Source organism: Callorhinus ursinus, unplaced genomic scaffold (genome assembly GCF_003265705.2).
Source record: "Callorhinus ursinus isolate GAN/ISIS: 27379988/994484 unplaced genomic scaffold, GSC_fseal_2.0 scaffold3, whole genome shotgun sequence".
Taxonomy (NCBI): domain Eukaryota; kingdom Metazoa; phylum Chordata; class Mammalia; order Carnivora; family Otariidae; genus Callorhinus; species Callorhinus ursinus.
In genome coordinates, this window is record NW_027397065.1 from 18,495,047 (window position 1) to 18,520,595 (window position 25,549).

The 25,549-nt window shown below is 38.0% G+C and overlaps 1 protein-coding gene and 1 pseudogene across 21 annotated transcripts in view; both read left to right on the plus strand.

The window, feature by feature from the left end:
- Window positions 1–25,549, plus strand: part of PAM (peptidylglycine alpha-amidating monooxygenase) — a 277,932-nt gene that overhangs the window by 56,731 nt on the left and 195,652 nt on the right. For 20 of the 21 annotated variants that reach the window (XM_073888650.1, XM_073888658.1, XM_073888663.1 and 17 more), the window contains exon 2: window positions 18,421–18,522. The exons of the other annotated variant lie outside the window; for it this stretch is intronic. The gene's annotated coding sequence lies outside the window, so the exon portion shown is untranslated. The remainder of the gene's footprint in view (window positions 1–18,420; window positions 18,523–25,549) is intronic. 21 annotated transcript variants of the gene reach the window in all.
- LOC112819869 (mitochondrial calcium uniporter regulator 1 pseudogene) lies at window positions 8,821–24,985 on the plus strand (annotated as a pseudogene).

Here is a 25,549-nt window from a genome sequence, read left to right on the forward strand (position 1 = left end):
CCCCCCCCCCCCCCCCCCCCCCCCCCCCCCCCCCCCCGTTGCTTGGTTTCCAGCTCAGTTTCAGACGTCCCTAGAAATGGAAGGTAAGTGCCTTGTTTTGCATATCAGACAGAGAATTACTAAATCCTCTGTTATTCTGTTTTAGGTGCATGAATGGTTTCTTCTTTCTAAGATATACTAATGACTGGAATTGTAGTGTATGGGAGAATTTCATCCAATTACCTAGAATAGACTTACAGTTTGTACTTAAAGTGTGTGTTGGTCTGTGTGTATATGCATGTGAGATAGGCTTATACAAATAACTGTGAATGCACAATGTAATGCCTTCTCCTCTCTCTGGTAAACAGCCTTAGTAACCCAGTAGAGCTTTTTATTTCAAATTTTTTGAAATACATAAATTCCCTAAAATATTCTGACAAGTGTCACAGGACAAATGGGCTGTTTTTTAAGTGTGTAAATTAGATATTTCTTATTGATTCTTTATATATTTTATCCAGTTTAAATATTAACATTTTAAAGGTCAAGATGACATGGGTAGATATTAGAAAAGAAGGGCCAAGTTACATCGAGAATTTGCATGTTAGAGAAATTAAAACATTATTGGACAAAGATTCAGTTACAGGGAGATATGTGAAGTTTAAAGTATATTAATAACTATCATCTCATACTTATTTTGTACTTTTAATGCTTTTCAAAATATCTCACAATTTGCTCCCACTTTTGTGATAAGTGAAATTAGTGCTTTATAAAAGTTTTCTTTTAATACATATTCATGCTTTGTAAGGATAAGCAAGCTGAGTTCAGCTTTAGGACAAGAATACTTTAGAACAACTTATAACATTCACATAGGAGATCCATGAACAAATATTTCCTTTTTAAAGTTAGTTTTCTGTTTCAATTTTTCTACTACAGTATGCCTCATCAGTAGACAGTAAAGGATGAAGTACACAAGCCAGGTTTCTTCCTACCAGCTTACTTCTGAATCTCACTGCATTAGGAGAGTTCTGTCCATACAACAATATTAGTCTTATATATATTTCCTCCTCTTGATTCCCACTGGACTGTTTTGAGTGTGTCTTTGCAGAACATGCTACTGTGTATAAAGGAAGTTGGTAGGTGAAGTCAGTTTCTAAGTAATTAGTTAAGGGATAGCTTTGCAAGAGAAAAAAATAATAAGGGTAGAGTCGATGGAGTAGGGAGCCCCCGCCCCCCATTTTTTAACGTAGCTGAATCTTTATTGTGTGTGGAGGTAGACATCTGTCTCTTTTGAAATGTAGGTAAGTGGTTTAATCTGTCCATTTCTAGAGAGACGTTGATCGAAATTGGCATTTTTGCTTCTTGTATTTTTGGAGGCTTCTAGAATATGCCCTCCTTTGTTTTTGTGCGATACTTAGTGGACTGGTGATACTCTTCACTCACTTTTCTACAGAGACTCAGTGAGAAATACTGTTGTGAGAGAGTGTAAAAAAAGGGCTAAAAATTTTAAATTTAGTTACTTGTATGTGAAGCATATCTGTCTTATCTTAAATATCATAAATGTTTATTTGTACATTTTCTGCTCTGAAAACATGCTAAGATGCTTTGACTTTTAATTACCTTATGTTTCGAATACTTAGTTCTGTTTGTGTTTGAAAATTTGCTAGTTAACTGCTATCAAAAAAAGTTCCTGAAAAGTAGAGCTATTATGATTTATTTACATATTAATATATGCATTACATATTACAAAAATCACATTACTATATATATTACATAATTTAGATTATGGTAGGCTAAATATTAAAAAAAAATTAAGTCAGTATAAATGGTTTCCGTACTTTAAAAAATATTTTTACTGAAACACTTTCAAAATGCTTGTGCTGGAAAGAAGACTGTTATATTCCAGGCTATGTTCTGTCAAATTTTTGCTCCTTGTATTAACGTTTTGGGTGAAATTTAATCTGTTGAGTAGCTAAGTCTTTGTAATTAAAAAAATACTTCTGTAGTTTTGAACCCTTAAGATACCCATGAAAATACTCTCCTGCGGACTTAACTGACACAGGTGGCAGTTTACGTAGACTGTACTATAAAGATTACAGTTTCTTTCATCCTTGCATCAGGAAGTAGTTCTAAGCAGTTTTAAGCACGATGATTTTATTTATTTTTTTATTTTTTATGTCTTTCTTTTAGCACGATGATTTTAAAAATTGGCTTAGGAGAGTTTTCATTTTATTCTTATGTCCTAATAAGAATGTTTTAAGTCTTATAGATACTTAAACTTGTTCCTGCTTGAAATATGGAAATGGCAGGTCTGTAGAGTTTACTGGCATGAACCGATGAAATATGGCAGAGAAAGGATCACTTTGGTTCTCACTGGAAAGACAACAAGCTAAATCAAAATAGTGTCTGCAAGAATTAGAGGAAGCTATGTGGAAGAACATAGACCTGGAAGGAAACATTTTTTCCAGTGAGAGGAAAGAGGCTCAGCTTGTGAAGGACTGGTTAAGTGCTTTGCCCAGTTATGTGTTTATGTCATGGAAGAGCTAGGGGTGGAACCTGGACACCCACACTTTCACAGGCCGGTTTTCATTTTCATGGCAGCATACTCCCTAGCTGGAGGTGGGATCTTTTTCCTAGTCAACTTTTCAACTTACTTTTCTCCGACAAAAGGAAGGATTAAAACAATCTAACAACTAGGAAGTACATTAGTTTTCATTTGTTGCTGTAACACATGGCTGCAAACTTGGTGGCTTAAAGAATACGGAGTTAGTGTTTTGTAGCTCTGTCGGTTAGAAGTCTGGCACAGGTCTCAATGACTACAGAGTCGAAGTATCAGGAAGGCTACCTTCCTTTCTGGAGGCTGTAGGGGAGAATCCCTTCCCCTGTCTTTTCCACCTTCTAGGGGCTGTCTGTATTCCTAGGCTCACGGCCATGTTCCTTCTTCACCATTAGCAGATGCTGAACGAATCCTCATGCAGCCATCTCTCTGGCTCTCTGCGACCGGAAAAGGGTCTCTGCCTTTAAAGAACTTAATTTTTATAATCTCCCCAGGACAATCTCCCCATTTTAGGCTGCTTAACCTTAATCACATCTACGAAGTTCTTTCTGCCATGTAAAGCAACATATCCACAGGTCCTGGCGGTTAGGTAAGAGACGTCTTTAGAGACCATTATTCTGCCCACCAAAGAAAGATTACAAAATTCATGGCTCGTTTTATCAACGTTAAACTCACAATCAGATATTTTACTGACAACTCTAAGATAAACTGGTGATTGCCAACAGACACTATGAAATTTTGACCTAATTAGGTGGGTGCAGCCATCTCCTTGCATAATTAATGAGGGAAAATCAGATTAGACGGAAATGTTTCACCCACTCAAACATTTAAAACTCTGAGGTACAGATGTGAGCCTTATAAAGTGACACTATTCTCAGTTTAATATTTTTAGTGAGAGGCTTATGTCACATGAAGTTAATTAAACAAAACTGATTTGGGAATGCAAAAATTCCATTAGTTAACTCATTTGTGAATCAGCTTGGGTTTCTTTGGAAACTGAAGGGTAATGGTGGGGCTGCCAGAGACCCAAAGGTGAGCTCTAGTAACCATGAGGTTTGAATAACACTGTCATTCATTGATCTGGCATTAAGCCATTTGCGTCAAAAGACCCAGCAGATGAATCTGACAGGTATGCCCTATGTGGTTTCCTAGGAAAGGCACAATATATTACCATAATCAATAACACGAGACTTGAGGCCAACAGCTGCAAAAATAGTTTCCTTTATTGTTCACATCCTGTGTTTATCATAGATTTGAGCCAACTCATGGCACATGGATCCTCCATACTAAGCATTAGATAATTTATATCTAGCAGTAGTTTTTAAAACTTCTTTGCTAAACACTAGTGATAAAAGATGCAGGGGAGGAACAACTCTAGCATATCACTTTTGGACAGAAAGCCAAAAATTACTTTTTGCTGTGGTTCTCTGAAGGAAGAGAAATGGAAAGAAAACCAACTGTTTTCTTGCTCATACTCCTTTTTATTTTTGGAATCATTTTCTAAGGAAAACTGAACAGTACCGTAGGACCCTTGCTTAGAAGACAAGAGCTTGTGGAAGGCACATTTCTTTGCAAGAGGTAACTATGGGTCCTTTTGGTACTAGAGGGGTACAACAACTTTAGGATTCTATATAAAAGCGTAATCTGATTTTATGCCATCATGAACTTCTTTGTCAATAAAAATATTATTAAAAGAAAGATGTTATTTGACAATGAAGTTGAAAATCAAAATCAGCTAGTTAAACAATTTGATAACAAAATTAACTGTGCATCTGTAGCAAATGCCTCTCTAAACAAAAATATATATTTAGTTGAAAGTTTCTTACTTTATGCACATATTAAATTCACTTCAATGTTTAGTGTCTTTATCAATAGTATGTATATTTCAAGTGCTAATATAAATGAAGAAAACTCAAACACTTTTAAACATTGAAATATATATATACACAGTATCCAATTTAATACTGAATTTCCCCAGCTATGGTAAATTAGAGATTAAATCTCTCTGTGTCCTAAAAAAAAAAAAACTAAGAAAAGTCACAGAACAGCTGCCTTTGCTGATAGAAGAGACTAATCTTTAAATCATTTTGAACTGGCTCAGTTGCTCTACTGATCCTTTAACTTTGTTAAAAATTATCTTAAAAGCTTATCTTTGAGAGAAATCAGAGATAAAGGAACTAATTAATGGAGATGAGAGTTTTGAGGTTCTGAATCATATGTGGTCAGTGAGTGGTGGATAAGGTGGAAGGAGACTTCAAAATCAAAACTTCAAAGATTGTTAGGATTTCTCACCGGCTGCTTTGAAAGCTAGCTCAGTTTTATTTCTAGGGGGATTTTCCCAGGGAATGGGAGTGAAGGCAATCGACAAAGAAATGATGGAACTAGGAAGTTATCCTAAATCTTTGTTGCTCCAAAGGCTTTGTAGATCAGAGAACCACTGCCAGCGCTACTCACTTTTCTCGCTGACCTTGCATTACGTTGTTTTCCTTTAATTTATTGTTGCTTCAATTTGACTTCTCTCTTTAAGATGGGTGAGACTTGCAAAAAAGAAAAGCAGTTATTGAAATATTTATGAAGAAAGTTGTTATTTTAATTTTTAGAACGCCCCTATCTCTGCCAATTTCTGCTATAGAAGCAAGATTTTATAACTGTGGACCGATTTTTTTCATTAGCTCCTGATTTGGAGTGAGTATTAATGGAAGTAAAGGCTACCCATTCTGCATGCACAATCTGTGGCCTGGGGCAATTAGGGAGAACAAAGTTGGAGCAGCAATACTTAAAAGGCACAAAGGTACAAGGACAGAGGCTTGGCATCGTGTGTGTGTGGGGGGGGGGGTGGTGGTTGTTGTGAGCACTGCAGTGCAAGACCAGCCACAAGGTGGGACAGTTTAGAGAGAACCATTCCCCATACTTGGTACTTACTGAGTCCTAGATGACTTTATAAAAAGTAAGCCCATGTTGGGGGCAGGAGGTTGGTTACCCGCGTTTTAGCCGGTCGTGATGTTGCAGGATTTCTTTTCCTTTAGTACCCCGGGTTCTTGGTCACACCACTTCGAAGAATGAAGAGGTAGACCAGAGGAAGAGTGGTGGGCAGCAAAGCAAAATTTATTGAGCGATAGTACAAAGAACCTGAAGAGGGAGGGGAGCCGAGAGGGTTGCCATTTTGGCGTTTAAATCTAGGGGTTTTTATGGGTTCTTTGGTGTGGGTTGTTTTAATCTGATTAACCCTCCCTGCGCCTGTCACCCAATCCAGTTTTTGTCCACGTCTTTGTCTATCTTTCTGGTAGTTGTTCACGTGGGAAAGGGTGGAGGGCTCTTCCAGGGCAGTATTTAGTAGCCTCCGGGATCAAGAAGGCCTCAGCCGCCACTGCCCTAAGGCCTGCCAGCCAGCCAGCCAGCCAGCCAGCCTAAGGCCACTAGATCAAGCTCTTTGTTTAAATATCCCACTGGCTGTTGAGTTGCAGTTGAGCTTCCCCCTGGGCCTGGGTTAGGACGCCCAAGGCCATTCCCTTCCTTTCTGTCACAGACAAGTTGTAAATCCTCCCAGGAGGAGGAGTTGAAGCTGGGGCATTGAGTAAAGCCTAGAATAACAGGATGGAGCCTTTTTCCTTTTAAGGGTAGTTTCCTCTGAGAATGGGCCCCCTTGCCCCTGCCTGCTTTCCTTCCAACTATCCTCCATTAATGATGGGAAGTAGAGCTGCTGTCAGGTGCTTCTTTCCCAAACACCAAAGGTGCAGGAGAGGGGAGGCAGCTGCAGACCGTCATGCAGTCTCAATAGCTGTAAGTCAGGGAATGAGCTCACCAATCCATTGATTTTGTTAAATTGAGACCTTCTAATAACAAATACATACCACAATTTAAGCTCAAAGTTTTTCCAAGAGTTTTAGGAGGGAAAGTGACAGATGAATATGACTTACCAATTGGAATATTAGAGTATGACAGAAGTCAGGCGGCATTGTTTTCCTTTATTGGTCTTGTCCTCTTCAATCAAAATGCAATCTCAGTAATTACTATTGAATGCCTTCACGTGCATGACGGTGCACTAAACACAATGCAGAATTAATCGAAGGACGATGCGACCTTGGATTTCATGGAGTTTCAGCTAAGAGAGGAACTATGATGGAAAGTAACTGTCTTATCACTTAACAACTCACTGTTTTATTTTCATAGTAATTTTTGCCAAGTGACAAATTCTAGTTGGAATTTGATGTCATTTTATTTACATTCTACTGAAAAGTAAATTTTTCCTAAAATACTAAATGAATTGATGTATTTACTTGGTGGCAGACCTATTGTTATGCTGTTAAGCTTTTTATCCCTCACCTCTCTTAGTTACACTTGCCTGACTTTTAAAAACACGTATTTTATGTTTTTTCGACTGTAGAATGTCTTTCCCATACACCCACACGTAACAACACGCACACACTGACATACACAGAGTTACTTTACAATGGACACTTCCTACCTCAGTCCTTCTCTTTACTCCTGTTTGCATCTTCTTAGTTTCCCTATAATACTTCATGTAAGCAGCCCAACTCCTGTTTATTGAATCCCTTTGAGTATAAAAGCATTGTGCTGCACACCTAGGCCTGTGCCTCTCCTTTTCTCCCGCTGTGGAGCCTTGATTGTGTAGTTATCAGCATCTCCTTCTGTGGCTGGAAGGCAGGTAAAATTACAGGAGAGAGTGGGCAGAAGGAGGGGACATGGTTGGTTATTGAGAGAAGAAAGTGAAGTTAAAATTTGTAAACCAGGAAAAGGGGAACTGAAATAGGGCACTGAGATTGTGTTGAGAAATTGGTCTTGTTAAGTGAGTAAAAAGGATGAGGTAAAGAAGCAACACCAACAGAATTATTTTGAGGGTTTCATAAGACATTTTGTGGTGAGCAAAATAGATTGCCTTATCTACACATTGAAATTTCTGCACCAAATTACCAGTGTATCCTTTTGAAATGGCTAAAACCCAAGTTAAAAACATCCGAACCTTACATTTCTCCGAGATCACTGCAACTATTCTGTTATCCTGCCCATTCCCTGGCCATCATTCCCCAATCTCAGATGCTAAACTTGTAAAATGAATTCCCCACTGTGTTTTCTAAATGGATCCTAAAGAGGCAGGTATTTTTATGCCAAGAAGCAACATATATTAGATTTGATAATAGTTGTCTAGAATTACCTCCTAATATGTTAGCTCTATGAGGATTTTCAGTAAGATCGAACCATTGTTGAAAGACTGTGCAGAAACAATGGCTTGAAATTGGCCCAGACTTAGTAAAATGTTGGAAGTTTGAAGAATAATTGGTTTTTCTAGTCACTGTATTTTTCATTGCAACAGTCTTCTGTATTGATGAGGTTACAGTTTATGGTCTTTTTGTGTCATAGCTGATAACTCACTGGTTATCTGCCTGGAGTTTTGGTATTTGGGATTTTTTCATCTTTGCAGTAATGTCAAAGAAATGTAGTGGTTAGTTTTAAACTTGACATTTGGCAAAAAGAAAAAGAGCATTCTTGATGAAAGCTTTCACTGAGAAATTTATAGTTAGGCTTTATGACAGCCAGTAATTATCAGATTGCAGTTACTTTTCGGAGGTGTTTACCCTGAGTTGAGGTTTTCGCCAATTGATGATCTGAATCATGAATTAACTTTGATGTTAATCCATTGGTTTACCTCAGCATTCAGTATGCCAGCCTGTGTAAAATTACTGTATTACTCCTAGGCACATGTTTTTAATTTTTTGCCTCAAAAGTAATACTGGGCTCAGAGAATTAAGGCATTCCCTGTTTTAAGAAACTTACGTTAGAGTGAGAGAGAGAGAAGTTAAGAACACAGGGATATGATTCTACACTGATAAAAACACTGTATATCTTTGCCCTGCTTCATGCTCAATGTGGTCCATGAATTTTTCTGCGGTTCATCTCCTCTTGGTCTGTCTTTTTTTTTTTTTAAGATTTTATTTATTTATTTGAGAGAGAGAGAATGAGAGCCAGAGAGCACGAGAGGGAAGAGGGTCAGAGGGAGAAGCAGACTCCCTGCTGAGCAGGGAGCCCGATGTGGGACTCGATGTGGGACTCGATCCTGAGACTCCAGGGTCATGACCTGAGCCGAAGGCAGTTGCTTAACCAACTGAGCCACCCAGGCGCCCAACCTCTTGGTCTGTCTTGAACCCACTTCTTTCATAACCCACTGCTCCACCAAAACTGTTCATGCCAGGACCGTGACTGGCTTTCAGGTCAATACCTTTGGTCAGTTCTCCGTTCTCCTTGGACATGACTTGCAGTATCCTTTGAAAATGGTGGTCATTCTCTACCAACTTGCTGTTCTTCCTCGTCCTGTTTGCTGGTTCTTCATCATCTTCCTTACATTAGAAGTTGGATATCCTAGTATGCAGTCCTTGGTCCCAGTTTCTTTTCTGTTGAAACCTACTTCCTTAGTGATCTCATACAGTCTCTTGCCTTTAAATTCCATTTGTACATTGACAGTTTCCAGATTCGTCTTACTGATCAGAACCTCTCTCTTGAACTCTAGACAGCATATTCCACTTGGGGTATCTAATAGGCATCCTAAATGTAGTATGTTCAAACCTTCTCATCATCCCCCTCTGTGGGGGATGCTACTCTTCCTACAGTCTTTCCTCCATCAGTTATCCCAGAAATGATCAGTGTTATAACTTTGACATATGTGTTTCCAAGCTCATGTTGTGTGTGTTTCTCATCCCTGCTCATGAGATCATTTTGTGTATACTGTTTCTTCCTCTGACCCTTCCCACCCACCCCCGCCCCATATTTACTATGAATATGTTTTGCATACTTTTAAATATTCTTTGGGAACCTAGCTTTTAGTAGCTACTTGGTTGTAACATAATTTATTAACTACCCTTATGAGTGAATATTGGATTGCCTCCCATGACTTGCTACTATAATTTAAACTATAATATTCCCATTGCATTTAGTATCCCTGTTACAAAAAAGAAAGAAAAAAACATTTCATCATTCTAGTTCTGCACTATCCCAATATGGTAGCCACTAGCCATATGTGGTTGTTGAGCACTTAAATGTGACTAGTCCAAACTAAATGTGCTGTAAACATAAAATACACACCAGATTTCAAAGAGTTTGAAAAAAATGTAAAATTTCTTGTTAATAATTGTTATGTTGATTACTTGTTGTTGAAACAATATTTTGTTTTATTGGGCTAAATAAGATATATTTTAAAAGTTGGTTTCATCTTTGTCCTTTTACGTTTGCAAATGTGACTATAAGAAAATTAAAAGTTACATGTGTGGCTCACACTGTATTTTTTCTATTAGACAGTGGCGTTTCAGTTGCTCACATCAAAAACCTTTCAGTCACCCTTTCCTCCTCTTTTCCTCTTATGCTCCATATCCTGTTAGTGCTACCCAGAAGCTAACTACTTTCCCCACCTGCGCTACCCGACTTGGACCCACTCAGGTCCAAGGCATCATTATTAGCTATTGCTTAAATTCTTGTAACAGCCCTTTAACTTGTCTCCAGACTTTCAATATATTGATCAAGGTGATTGTTTTAAAACATGTCAGGTCTTGCCTCTTCTCTCCTGCAAACCCTCCAATGTCTTCTCATATTCAGAGTAAAAGTTAAGTCCTAAAAAACTGGTCTCCTTTTACCCCTTGGACTGTATTTCTACACTCTCCCTATGGTAAGCCAAACACGTTTCCCACTTGAAGTCTTGACATTTGCTCTTCCCCCTACCTGAAGTGCTCTTCGTCCAGTTATCTGTAGGGCCCATTCCTTCACCTCCTTCGGGTATTTGCTTCTTTGTGAAACCTTTCCTGAACACCCTATTTAAAGTTATAAGCTTACCCTGCCCAACTGTACCCCAACAACCCCTAATTCCTTTTCTCGCTTTTTTTCTTAAGTGCTTATCTATAGCTGACATATTTTTCTTTTTGATTGAATTTATTTTCTGTCTTTCTCCACCAGAACGTAAGTTCCATGAGGGCAGGAACCTTTGTTTTATTCACTGCTGTATCTCCAGCTCTGAAAGCAATGTTTAGCACGTATTAGGAGATAAATAACTATTTGTGGATGGATGAGTAAATGAATTTATTAGTACCACAGGTGCTCTGGGGACTTGAAGAGAAAGATTCCCGGTGTTTAGTGAGATACAACAGCTGCTGCTTTCTATACTGAAATGAACTAGAAGGAGGTAAGCCTGGGTGGTCAGGGTTGGTGCATTATTAGAGAGGACCTTAAATCCTAGGCTGAGGGATCTACGTTTAATTCAGTGGAAAATAAGGAGCCATTGAAATTCTTTAAGCAGAAGCACAACAGATTGGGGTTTACTTTAATCTTGTAGCTAAGAGAATAGATTGATGGACAGAGACAGTTGATAACTGTGCATAAAAGAATAATTGATCAGATCATGGAAAGACCAGAGGCAAGAAAAGCAGTTGAATGAATAATGCAGTCATGCACAGTGGAGAACGAATGAAGGTCTTACTACAGGAACCTACAGGTTTTGACAACCAATTGTATGTGAGAAGGGAGGGTTAAATAAAGATGACTGTTCTCTTAAACCCAAGTGGCAGCATTGATGGGGAGATAGAAGAAATGGGGAAGACTGAAGGAGACTGATGATATCAATCTTGGGAAGTCTTTAGCTTGAAGAGAAATGAATTCATGCAATGTTTTCATGTGCATTTCAAGTCTCTTCAATAATAAGTGCACATTTAACCCAACTTGGGAGCTTGCTGTCTCTTAAATTCATGCTATGAAGGTGTTCTGGGAAAGATAATACAAAGAGGACCCTGCTTTTACTAGTATTTGCCAGTGGAAATCTAGTGAACTCAACTCTAGATTTGCATACTGCAGAAACATTAATTACTCTCAAATCAGTCTGGGCCTAACAACAATCCAGAGCATTGGTGAAAGAGATAATGTCTAGAATAGAGGGCTTGCTTGCTGCTAATTAGTAATATTGGGATTGGCATGTTTGGGGTGGTCATTAGGACTGAAACTGAATTATTTTAGTCATGTTTGAAAAGAAAGTCACAGAATGCATTACAAATTACTTTGGTTGTGAAATTACATTTTCTGACTTCCTATAGTGCTTTAGAACTGAAGTTTGCATGTCCTTGCTCATTCAAAAGCTTTCTGTAATGACATCAAGGAGCCTTAAATAAAGGTGTTTTAAATGCTTGACCAGTGTTTACGGGCATCAGAGGTAATCTCATCAATTTTTTTCTGGTTATTTGAGGATAGATTCAAAATCTTGAACTCACCATTGACTTTTTATCTCTTATTTTTGATTATCAGTGCCAGGTCTTTATTTAAAGTTATTACTCTACCTCAGAGGCAGCTTGTTATGTGATTTTTCACCTAAAACATGAGTTATAAAGAAAGCTCAGAAAACTTACACCAGGCTAAACTTTTAACCACTGTATAAGAAATGAGGAGGTTTATGTATCGTTAGCAACTATCTGTTCCTGGAACTGTCTGATTGGATTCATTCATTCAACGGATACTTTTTGTGAATCAGCTATGGGTCAAGTACTATTTATCTACAAACAAAAATTCCTTCCTTGTTGGAGTTTGTATTCCAGTTGTATAAAACGGACAATAAACACATAATTAAAATATATTAACTATTAGAGGAATGGTTAGCACCAAGTAGAAAAATAAAGCAGGAAGTAGAGGTAGGGAGTGATGAAGTGTTTGTGGTTGGGTTTGCAATTTTAGTTTGGGTGGTCAGAGAATGACTCACTAAGGGTTACAGTTGAACAAAGACCTTTGGAGCTGACAGATGAAAAAGCAAGCCACGGCAAGGGCTACATAAAGAGTGTTTCAGCCACAGGGAAGAACAAGGGCCCAGGGCCTGGGACAGATGTGTGCAGGTGTGTTTGAGTAACAACAAGGAAGTTACTGTGTCTGGAGGGGGGTGAATGAGAGTGAGTAGCTGGAGATGAGATCAGACAGGTATTGGGGACCAGATGATACAGGGCCCTCTCTGTCCTGACAAGAGCAGGAACCACTGGGAGGGTTGAGCATGGGAGTGACTTGGCCCGACTTGCCTTTCTGAACAGCTCATCTGCCCAAGGGGCCAGCAATGAAAATGGGGTGATCAGTTGGGAGAAACTGTGGTAACCTTGGTGAAAGGTGATAGGGACCAAGGATCAGTGGAGAGATATTCTGAATATACGTTGAAGGTGGAGTGGACAGGAAGGATTGGGTATGAAAGAAAGAGAGAACTGGGGATGACTCCAGAGACTTTTTTGGCCTGAACAACTGGCAAGATAGAGAATATCTATATAGCCGATCATAAAACAGTGTGTGATGTTTCTTGATTGTTTGCAATGACACATAAAATAGTTTACTTTGGTTGGTTTTTGGTAACCTGGAGTCATTTTTTAGTTTCCAGTGGTTATGAATATCAAAGAATTTCCTTGCACTCACCTGTCACTGCTTAAAATTCTTCTTTTTTATTCTTAATTTAAAATTTTCACCTTTCCTGCATGTAAAGAATCTATTCTTTCCTGAACCTTTGATCCGTTGCTTTAGTAGATTATAGCTGCCTCCTCACTGTTTTATTTACTTGGATGACTGGCTGCAATTATAAATCTATCAAGTCATATACATTTCCTTGTGTGGGGGGAGAAAACCTTTAATGTAGCAGTATAGCAAAGAATATAATGTATTTTGTTCTACTCCAAAATTAGTAATTTGGTCTAATAAATAACTTGTTGTATGGAGAACACATTTTCTTTAAAAAATAACCATGATTTTTTGGAGCAGGGAAAAGGAGTTGGGTGATCTGGCTTCTAGTTTTGTAAGAATTTAAAGTTAAAAAAAAAGGGGGGAGAAGCATCAAGTGATATTAAAAGGTCTCGTTTTGTATTAGATTGGTAACCTAGTTATCTTTTATAGGTGGATGAGGCAGCATTTAATTGAGGATCAAGGTTCTGATAATTATAAAATGGTGATTTTAGGGTTATAATGGTAATCTGTGACCTATTTCTAAAAATTTTGTGTTTTTCAAAACATTTTGAAAGTGTGTCTTTTAATATGCTCAGTTCCGAGCTCTACGTGTTAGAGGACTCTGATAATGAATTGATGATCTGAATTACATAGCAGATACAAAAATTGACTCAAGACAGGGCTTTTTACCCGTGCTCTGAAAAGGTAGCTTACAATAACTATCTTGTCACTCACTACTTGTTCTGGGGATAAAATTGATAAATAAAATTATGATAAGGTAGGTATCATAAGGGGGGGGTAATTTGGATAAGAAAAAATAAACTGGATTGGCAAAAGGTACATATTTTCTATTTGATTGTATAAACTTTTTTAAAAATTTTTTAGTGTAAAAAATAGTTCTTTAAGAATAATTCAATAAATAATTTTGAAGAAACATAATTCTTCAATTAATTATAAAAATAAGCCAAACTTTACACAGTCCCACTAAGAGCAGCCATTTTTGTCCCGTTTCAGCATGCTTAGATCTTAAACCTTTTTTCCACTCTGTCTCCTTTTCAAAATACTCACCCCTCTCCCTCTGTCTCTCTTCTCCTCCCCTTCTCTGACCACCCCTTCTCTCCTCTCTGCTAAACTGCTACCCACTTCTTCACTTTCCATTTATTTTGAAACCTGCTTCAAACCTAAGACTATTCTGTAAAAAGTCACCAATAACTTTCAGATGGCTAAATGAAATATGCCCCTTTTAGGTCTTATTTCAAATAACCTTTTGGTAGCATCTGACCCTGTAGATCACCATTCCCAAGAGAGTAGGCATGAGGAGACAGTATGAACTGTCCAGTGTCCCTGCCTTTCTACATGCTGTCCCCCATCTGGAATGTTCTTCCCCCATCTCTGCCTTATTTGTCTCCGTGAAAGCTCACTTGCCCTCTGAAACATTCCCTGAATCCCAACAAGCTTAATTCTTCCCTCCTCTCTGCCACCTGGCATGCACTTTATGCGTATGTCTTAGTACATGTGTTTCTTGTTTTGCATTCAGTTACTTATGGGATTGGCCACCTTGCTAGATTCTGAGATCCTTTAGGACAGGGACCATCTTTATTAATCTTTACCTCAACTCAATGTATAATAGGCACTTGATAAATGCTTATTGGATGAATGAATTTATTTTGTTATTATGCACATTTAGAGTTTAGAAATCCTTTTACTGTCAGTATTTGTGTATGTTTAATATATCTTCTCAAATTTCAAAGTGTAACTGAAACTTTGAGATCACTGTGAATCTCTAAAAACCTCCTTGATGCCAAATATGTGGTGCTAGTGAAAGGGTAGCGGGGAAGACTGAGCTGGGAGAGTATAAAATGAAAAGACAAAGGAGAACTCTTTCCTTTTAATCCCTCCCTATATCCTTCCCGCTTGCTTGCACACCCCATTCAGGAGCCCCTGAATGCCTCCAGGGTAGAAGTGTAAACCAAGTAACATCTGTACTCCCACGCTTCCTGTTCACACAGTGATGAGACAAGGTGAGTACCAGGATAAATTCATTTGAGAATACTAGAACAATAACCAAACAACCTAATATCACTTGACAGAAAAGTTTTGAAAGTTCAGCTATTTCTTTAATGAGTTTTTATAATAATATAAGGATATATTAACAAATGCAATAAATATATATATATAATCTGTAATTATAAAAATTCAATAATATAAATTTGAGTATTTATAAATTTTTTGAATATTTATAAATTTTCTCATTTTATTGAATTTTAGTAGGATTACTCTTTGGTGTCCAGAATATTTAGATAATATTTTACTTTTCAAATATTACCTCTTCATGTTTATGTATAGAATTCTCTCATACACATTAGAATTGGCTTAGAGAAAGTGAAATACAGCTGTAGTGAAATAGAAATATATTTTTTTAAAGATTTATTTATTTGACAGAGAGAGACACAGCAAGCGAGAGAACACAAGCACAGGGAGTGGGAGAGGGAGAAGCAGGCTTCCCCTCGGAGGAGCAGGGAGCCCGATATGGGGCTCCATCCCAGGACCCTGGGATCATGACCTGAGCCGAAGGCGGACGCTTAACGACTGAGCCACCCAGGCTCCCCTGAAATAGAAATATTTTTGAGATGAATAGAAATATTCATACTGTCACTAGATTTTGTTCTTAATTAACAGTGCTCTCTCTCTCTCTCTTTTTTTTTTTTAGTACTGTATATGGCAATTTCTACTTTAGTGTTTGAAAGAAAGTATGTGTTATGTCTCTTGTACTCCATTAAATGTGCAGCTCTGGCAGTTACACTGGTTGGGTTTGCTGTAGTAATTAAAACACAGATGGAGCTCATTTCTTTCCCAAGTGTTTGATTGGCAGATACTCTGTGATCAACGCTTCCCTCAGCTGAACATGTCAGCACCATCTGCCTTCAGTCAGCTTGGAGAGGGTGGTCGCAGCAAAACTTCCTGATCATCACACGAGCCAGTTTAAATAGGGTATATTCCTCTTGCTGAGGCCATCAAATGATTTATATAAAATTGTATATAATATATAAGGGTTTTCGTGACAGTTGGTTTGCAACTTGATGAAATATTCATTAATATATATTTTTTAATTCGCCACTTCCTTTTTCTGATTAAAATATTTAGAACGTAACATAAAGTCACCACATCTTAAAAAGTTTCTAAACAAATTGAGCTGATGGGGCATTTTCTTTTTAGTGAGGTTTTTAGAGAAGCTTTTAAATCAGGGTCCTGTGTTTTGAACCATTAGTGCAAGCATTAGTTACAAATAAAACATCTCCAGTATGCTGTCTCTAAACCCAACACTAAAATAGTTGAGAAGAATATGCTGATTTAAAAAAAATTGTATATTTATAACTGTTAGAAATAGATTATGATGAATGGTACTTATTTACATATCAGGGTAAGAAATGGATAGAAATTTATGCTCATCCAGTTTTGATGCAGATGAATGAATGGGGTTGATTATTATGTAGAAAAACATACATTTAAGATACTAGAAGCACTGAAACAAGGACGTATTTAAAAAGAAGAATAAGATAGTGATTTCATCTTCCTGGAAGTGTATTTTAAAATCTGTGATACTTGTGCAGACACATAGTCTAGATTTGTAAAGAATACACATGCATAATAACATGAATTCTATATATAATTAAATAGTGGAGAACTGATTTGAATTTCCCCTTCCCTGTCCAAGTGGATAAATAATTATGATTGCCAAATGAAAAACATGCTGTACATTATTTGGGGAGGGAAGCAATAAATGAGACTGTTGCTCACAGAATGTTAGAACAGAGAATAAAGGAATTGGGTTGAAAAACATTCTGAAGAACCTGAAATACACTCACTGCTTATGGTTCCTTTATTTTTTAAAAAAAAAAATTTTTTTTAGATTTTATTTATTTATTTGACAGAGAGAGAGAGACAGCAAGAGGGGGAACACAAGCCGAGGGAGAAGCAGGCTTCCCGCAGAGCAGGGAGCCCGATGCGGGACTCGATCCCGGGACTCCAGGATCATGACCTGAGCCGAAGGCAGTCGCTTAACCAACTGAGCCACCCAGGCGCCCATTATGGTTCCTTTAGAAACCCACTTTGGTAAAGGGCAGGAGTGACTTTTGGGACTTGGACAAGAATGTGAAGATTAAATTCATAAAGCTAATCACTTTGCAGTTGGAGAGAAAAATATGATGAGTTTTTGAAGGGAACCAACAGAAAAGAAGGAAAATAATTATGAATGTTCAGAAATTTATCATCTTCTGTTACCAGAAACTTTTAAAGATAAAACTTTGAATTAGTTTCTCATTTTGTTTTAATACATAATCATCTCTATTCAAGCTTAGGATTTTTCAAGGCAAGGAGTAGGGGTGGGAAGGAAGAAAAGGGTTTTAATTTTAGTTACTTGAAATGCATTTTAGTTTATCTAGCAAACATTTATCCCAAGGAGCCTACCTTCTCAGAAGGAGAAGGATGGGCATAATTTTGATACAACAGAGCAGATTAGAATAAGTACCATAAACAAAGTGCTGTGGAAATTCAAAGAGGGGAACTCCCAAATCGAAAGGTGCCTCAGAGCACCTGAGCATACACTCGTTTGCCAAAGTTCTCCTTCTCTAACCTAACATTGCCATCTTTCCCAACCTGCTTTTTCTTTCTGTGCTAACATTGCCATCTTTCCCAACCTGCTTTTTCTTTCTGTGTTGATATTTTCTATATGATATACATTTGTTAATGCCCATCTTATCATGATTATATGTCTAGTGTGGATCTCCAGGGAACTTTGGCAGATGTCATTTGGCTAATAGCAACCAACATTTATTGAGGACTTCCTGTGTGCCAGTTTTCTATGTACATTCTTAGTTCATTCTCACAGCCACCCTTTGAGGAAAGTACTATTCTTATTACTTTATTTTGCAAATGAGGAATCCAATAACCCAGCTATTCCAGGAGAGGGACTGGGAATACTCTGGGCAGACCGGCTCCAGGTTACTGTTCCCTAGAGCTACTTAAACTCACCTAGCTCCTAGAACAAGAGGTCTTGAGTGTGAAGAGTGTGTGTCCCCTCCAACCTCACACTCTCCAGATTAAACCCAAGCAAGGGGCAGGAGAGGAGACTGAGAAGATTGTGTCACAATGAGAAATAAAACTAAGGAGAGGGAAGAGGGGCCGAGAAAGGCATTTGCAGTCGGGAGAGGCTGGGCAGGGAGCAGACTGCTCTGGACAAGCACCCAGGCTGGCATGTAGCCGCCTTGGGCGGTAACACACTGCCTCCCATGCTTGCCCACCGGCTTCCTCCTCATCCCAGTGTGGGCCCCTCCACCCATGTTTGGTCCAGAGGCTGGCAGACAACAGAGAGACCAGCTGAGGAAAAGTGCTCCTTAGTGGAAGCAAAGCTACATTTCATTGATTATTTTTTTTTCCAGTTAAAAGGGATTGCTGAACACCTGGACTCAGCGTTGAATGGGATGTGGAAAAGTGAATCTCTTACTTCAAATATGACAGAAAGTGTGCTGGCCAGAGAGAATGTGAGTTCCCTTGTCATAGTCCCAGGATTTACACTAACTTCCTCTTGTTCGTTGTTTTCTTGTGGGTAATATGAGGGAGTTGGACCAACAGTTCTAGAATCCTCACTAACTCTAAGAAAAGTCTGTGATGATAAGTCTAGCTGAGCAGACATGAAGAGTGTCCATAAAAAGTTAAATACAGGGAAAACTTAAATATGGGGAAAGAAATACCAATATAGGCTGCCCATGGTGGTGTGGGGATTGGGCTGGAGTAGAAGTTGCCTACTGATGTGGTGTATAAATCATTAAAATTCATTGACTTTATATATTTAAGATGTGCATTTCATTCAAACACACAGCAAAGAAGAAAGAGATAAGTGACATAATTTTTTCTTTTAAAGTACCTCAAATCAGTGTAGAGATTCCATATAACACACTCTGCAAGTATGGTCTAAAGGTTTTAGAGAGGTGCTATATCAGGAAGGCGGAGGATGAGAATGTGATAAACAGATTTAAGGTAGGCCAATAATAGACCCTGCCTTTTTGTATATGATAAAATAATATTTTGCTTCCCTTAATTATTTTCATTTCATTTATCTTAAGATTTTTTCCAAAAGACTTTTCAGACATGAAAGTCCTTTTTTTTTTTTTTTATAGATTTTATTTGTTTATTTGACAGAGAGAGACAGCGAGAGAGGGAACACAAGCAGGGGGAGTGGGAGAGGGAGAAGCAGACTCCCCTTGGAGCAGGGAGCCCGATGCGGGGCTCGATCCCAGGACCCTGGGATCATGACCTGAGCCGAAGGCAGATGCTTAACGACTGAGCCACCCAGGCGCCCCCCATTTTTATTTCTTAAGATAGTTTTGAAACTATTGGATTTTTTTCTTTTTCTATGTCTTTTTTAAGTTGCATTACGTTTTTCTTTATTCTTTCTTTAAAAATTTCCCTCCTTAGGTTTTGTTTTTGTTTTTAACCTGGCAGTTACTGTGTGAGGCTTATAGTTCCTGGCACATAGTTAACACCCCATAAATATTAGTTACACAGAACTGTTGAGTTTATATTACTATATATTTGTGCTTTAGTATCCTGTGTGATTTTGTGTTTAACCAATTAAACCTTCACCTACATTTTTCACCCTTTTCCTATAGAGATGTTGGGATAGTATACTTTGGACTATTCCTTTTAAAGTTTTCCTTTGTTTTTATTTAAAATTTTTATCAAAAATTTTTTTTAATCTTTGGTTAAGATCTTAAACTATTATTTCACTGTCTCCTTTCACCTAACTTACCCTTACATGTAAATAGCAAATTGAGTGACGTTGATTGCAATTTTTGTTGTTGCTATGTCCAGTCTAAAAGTTAAAAACGTGGCTGGTGGTACATGATCTGCTGTTAGATGACACGGATTAAAAGATAGCATGATTAAAAATGCCTTGTACTGAAATGTCTTGCATTTAAGCAATATGGGAAGATTGAAGGAGAAGGAATGCATGAAAGAAGTTGGAATAATGCTTAGCTTAGAAGATGAAGTATTAAGCATGGAAAGAAACATAAGACAAGGGGAGGCAGCAGTTCCTGCGTTGCTCCTGAGGCTCCTTCCCTCTACACTATCCCAATACCATTATCCCAGTTAGCCTACCTAGATTTCTGCTGGTTGGAATTCTTTCTGATTTACTGTTGGCTATTTTTGGTCTTTTTTTTTTTTTTTTCTCCTTGATCCCCTAAGCACTTAAAGTCCATGCCAGTGTTGTTTCCAAAACCCAAAAGGCAAAACTGACCCTAGAAAGTGCTCTGGCTCCCGGGAGAGTCTAACTGCACACTACCCAAGAGGTTTAATTTGAGCTCATTTCAGTATCTAAAGATGTCCAGTCTAAGAGTTTTGATAGAGCAAGAATAGGTTGTGGGCAGTGGTAGTGTCTGAAGTCATAGGGGATGAGAGGGGTAGTATTAGAAAACTTTATGAAGAAAATAAATATGGGGCACCTGGGGGGCTCGGTTGGTTGGGCGACCGCCTTCGGCTCGGGTCGTGATCCCGGAGTCCCGGGATCGAGTCCCGCGTCGGGCTCCCTGCTCGGCGGGGAGTCTGCTTCTCCCTAGGACCCTCCCCGCTTCTCATGCTCTCTCTCTCTCATTCTCTCTCAAATAAATAAAAAAATAAAAAATAAATAAAAAATAAAAAGACTATCTTTCTAAAAAAAAAAAAGAAAATAAATATGTTTCTAAGGGACTCTGTAAAAATTTCAAACGCTCCACTCTTTGTAATGTAGTTCAGTGGGAGGCCAGATTAGATTCTAAGCCCCAAGGTGAATGAATCCCTGAGTGGACATTAACACCAGGGTCTCTCTGCAGGGAAGAGAAGCCCAGAATCACTTACAATTTTTTAGGCTCATCGATTTAAATCTAAATGCCAAAGCCAGGTTACAAAAGCTGGTGTATTATAAATATTCACATTTAGTTTGTTTAAACTTAACACAGTCACAAAATACAGTGATTATATGTATAATATAATTTGAAGATAATGTTAGAAGTTTGAACTTAAGGTTGTTCAGTTAGCCAAATTGATGTTTTCCCACTGCCATCCTTGTGAACTTTCTGACTAATAAATATTTAAACTTTTCCAAAGGGATGTGATAGAGAATGTTTCCACAGAATTGTACAATATTGAGAACAACGATAACAAAAAATTCTCAAAAGTTATCTCTTTGAAACAGAAAATTTTGGTGGAGAAGAGAAGAATGAATGAAGAGTGTAGAATTACAGAGAAGATAGAGAAAATATAAAGAAAAAGCATTAGCTACTTTAGAATTAGATCTCTCACATTTATCTTATCAAAGCAGAAAATTTTAGGAATATGGGAAATTGTTACAGATCAGAATAAAATCACAGTGTTTATTTAATAGCAACATTGTGTTTAAACAGTCATAAATTGCTACAAAATCTTACCTTTCTTTAGGGAAGCGAGTTACAGGAAAAAAATGAAAAAATATTTTTAAAAACGTAAATAGTAGGGCTCATGGGTGGCTCGGTCGGTTGACTGTCTGATTCTTGATTTTGACTCAGGTCATGATGTCAGGGTTGTGAGATTGAGCCCTGCCATCAGGCTCTGTGCTGGGTGTGGAGCCTGCTTAAGATTCTCTCTCTCGCTCTCTAAAAAAAAAAAAAAAAGTAAGTAGAAATTAATGGTATATTATTCCCCTAATTTTAAAATCAAAGCCTAAAATATTTTTTTCTCCTTAAAATATTTCATTTTCAGTATGGAACTATCATGTAGAACTTAAATGTGGGAAATAATTAGACAGGGAAGACTTCAACAACTGGTTGAGTCATTCTTTCTTGCATCTGTGACTTGATTCCTGGAAGGAGCATTGAGACAGATGTCAAACTACAATCAGGGTGAACAATTAAAACCAAGTAGTCTTAGAGCATACTTGACTAGGAATTTAAGAGTTATGGATCCTTTCTTTTCCTTTGGGCATTTTTTTTTTCTAAGAGTGCCCATGAAGAAAGAAACTGAAATGAACCAGAATCAAGCTTTAAAATCCAGTGGTCCTGAGTTTTAGTTTACCATAAATCTTTACATTCCATGCTTATAGGTTAACTTTTAATAGACCTATTCTCATGTATACTTTATAACAGACTCTGAACATGGGATAATCCAGTCACAGTAAGGGAAGTAACTATATATCCAACAGACTCTGACCGTGAAAAAGATAACAGTTCTTCCCCTTTCTCTATTTAGGAGAAAAATACTTAAACTTTCATTACTTAATCTTTTCTTTGTGTGTTCCTGGTTTATTAGGCATAAATTTATCTTATTGTAGTTGGGAACATTGGAAATGGAAAAATTTAAGATGACATTTGGTTTATTAAAACCTCACAAAACTAGCAGATGGCTTAGGAAAGCAGCATTAAAGATGCTACTTGATCCTTAATTCAAGACCATACTTGATGCTGCATCTGGAAGAAGAGCTATGCCAAGAAAAATGCTGTTGAGTTAAAGACCTATGTTATTCATAAATATTTAGGAAAATAAGAAACAAGTGTTCATGAGCATAGCTTGTGAAACCAAATAGATTGCCATGGGAGAAGCGTTCTGCAAACATTTCCAAATATATAGTATTTATCCTTATAACATTTTAATAAACCTATGAAGAATAGAATTTTATAATGAATCCAGGCTAAACTTTATAGCTGTAGTCCTTTATCTTATTCATTCTCTGTACAAATGGAAGTTGTCACTAGGATGAATAGTCACTGTGTATTTAAACTCCCTCACACCAAATAGAGAATCCTCCAAGTTTTAGTATTTAAATATTCTTGCAACACTTACAATATTAAAAAGCTGAGTGTAATTAATTGGTACCATATATAACTGTTGATAGCTGGCATCTGGTTACTTTTCCTGTTATTAAGTTTACTGTTTTGCTGTGACTATTGCATTGGTGAATTTGTTATGCTCCCTGCTTAATACATGCTAAATGTTTTGTTTCTTTTAGGCAAGGAAAGGGAAGCTTCAGAACTGTTAAATACAGGTGACAGTGTTTCCTAATTAGTTTTATGGGAGTAGAACTAAATTACTTAAAAATTTATGAGCTCTTTTGACCTCTATTCTTTTATTAAGAAATGCAAACTTTATAGAATAAAGGCTTTTTGTAAACGAACACTTTTGTGTTCTATTCCATGTAGTTAGCATATTTTTGCTGATCTATAAACCTGTGTCTAGATGGCAAGTTAGACTTTGGGAGACCCTGTCAGATGCTGAAGTGGTCAGGAATAGGAAATTATCCACTACTGATACAGGTACCTATTTGACAAAAGACCTCTGTGGGGTTCCTAAGACCCAAGAAACTCAACAGCTGGAAAGGAAATGCCTTTTCTACTTGAGCAGTGATGCTTTTTGTGAGCCCTCCAGCTCCTGACTTGTACCATGTCAGACTCTTGTGCAAGTTAATAGAAAATGTAAGAATCTAATTTAAGCCATCCTCAAATATATGAATTGAATGGCTAATAATTTTATTTTAAACATCAAACATTTCCTTAAAGGACTTCTGGGAAGAAACCTTGGATAATGGATCTCCGTAGACACAAGTGGTTTTTAGGTTCCATAATACTGTTATCTTTTGTTCAACATTGCAAAATTTAGATCTAAGTCTTGGGTAAGAAATTAAATATTAACTAAATCAAATATATTCTTAATAGTTTAAGAGAACAGAATCTGAAGAGAATCAATGACATGTTTAATAGGAACCTGGCCATTTACTGTTTGCCTTTGTAGAAGATCAAATATCTAATGCCAGATTTTAGCAGCAGCGTGATATTTTGGAAAGACCATCTAATGTGGTGCCAGGAGACCATTTACTATAGCCCAAAATTCAAGCTCCAAGAGTACAGGCTGTGTGAACTTGGCCAAGTCATGGAACCTCTTTGAATCTCAATTTCACCACAGGTAATAAGGGTAAATATGAGAATCATACTACCTTCTAGGGTTAGAGTATTATGAGATGTAAATGAGATCATGAAAATGATTTATGCATAGTAAAGCCTGGGTTTGAATTCTGACTTTAGCACTTTCTGGCAATGCAGTTTTGGATAAATTACTTAACCCAATAAAGCCATGTGTTGGGGCGGACCCGGAGCGCGCGCGCCCGAGGCCCTCCGTCCCCGCGGCCGGCCGCGGCGGCGCGGGGAGGTACCTGCCGGGCCTCGCCCCAGGCATCACCTGGGCCGCCGGCGCCCTCCACCTGTGCCGCGGCCGAATGGCCGCCCTCCCTTTGTCCAGGAGAGAGCTGAGCCTCTCTGCTGGGAGCCTGCAGCTGGAGCGCAGGAGAGATCTGGAGCACAAAAAGAGAGATTTCACCTCTTGCGGGAACAAGAAGCTCTACTTTGACACCCGTGCCTTAGTGTGTTTACTGGAAGAAAATGGGTTCTCCACCCGGCAAGCAGAAATCACTGTCTCTGCATTGGTCAAGATCACGGACGCCAACATGGATATTATCTACAAGGATATGGTCACCAAGATGCAGCAGGAGATCACCGTACAGCAAATAATGTCTCAGATTGCCAATGTGAAAAAAGATATGATTATTTTGGAGAAAAGCGAATTTTCAGCCCTCAGAGCAGAAAATGAGAAGATAAACGTGGAGCTACCTCGGTTAAAACAACAAAAAATGGATGAAGTGGTCAAAGTCCGAACAGATACCAAGTTAGACTTCAATCTAGAAAAGAGCAGAGTGAAGGAATTGTACTCGTTGAATGAAAGGAAACTGCTGGAAATGAGGACAGAAATGGTGGCATTGCATGCCCAGCAAGATTGTGCTGTCACCCAGACAGACAGGAAGATAGACACTGAGGTCGCTGGCCTCAGAACCATGCTGGAGTCACACAAGCTCGGTAACATTAAATATTTAGCAGGGTCTGTATTTACGTGCCCAACAGTAGCTCAGGGATTTTATTGCCTGTGGATATAATAAAGTGTCTATTTAAAGAGAGAAAAAAAAAAGCCATGTATTGGGTTAAGTCATCTGGAGATTTAAAATAATGTAATAAAATTATATTTTCTTTAAAGTTATTTAAGCCTCTTCTAATAGGTCCTTATTTTTACTTGAAGATTTGTTACTGCCCACACTTTCTTGTAAATTGGAAAAACTTTTAGCTAAGTATTTATGTAGAATAAGAAGCTTTCTTCCTAAAGAGATATGTCCCCTCTGTATGTAATTTTTTAGCTTTCTGATACAAGGGACTGGACGAGGAATGGAGGTCCAGGATTCTTTCATTGTTTATAGTGTGCCATAATTAATTACAATTTAAATCATTTTGTGGGGGTATTTGGCATAAAATAAGGGAAGCTTGTTTGACTCTATAGATAGAGGGTCAGTGTTTAAAAAATTTTGCAATTAGAAAACATTTGAAGCCACTGTGAGTTGCTGGTGCCCTCAGTAGAGAACGTATTTGAGACATACCAGCGATTGCCTACCTCTTAAAATCCATTTAGAGAGTCAACCTCAAACCTTTCCTTAGGTAATGGGATTAGCACTCTGTTGGGACTGCA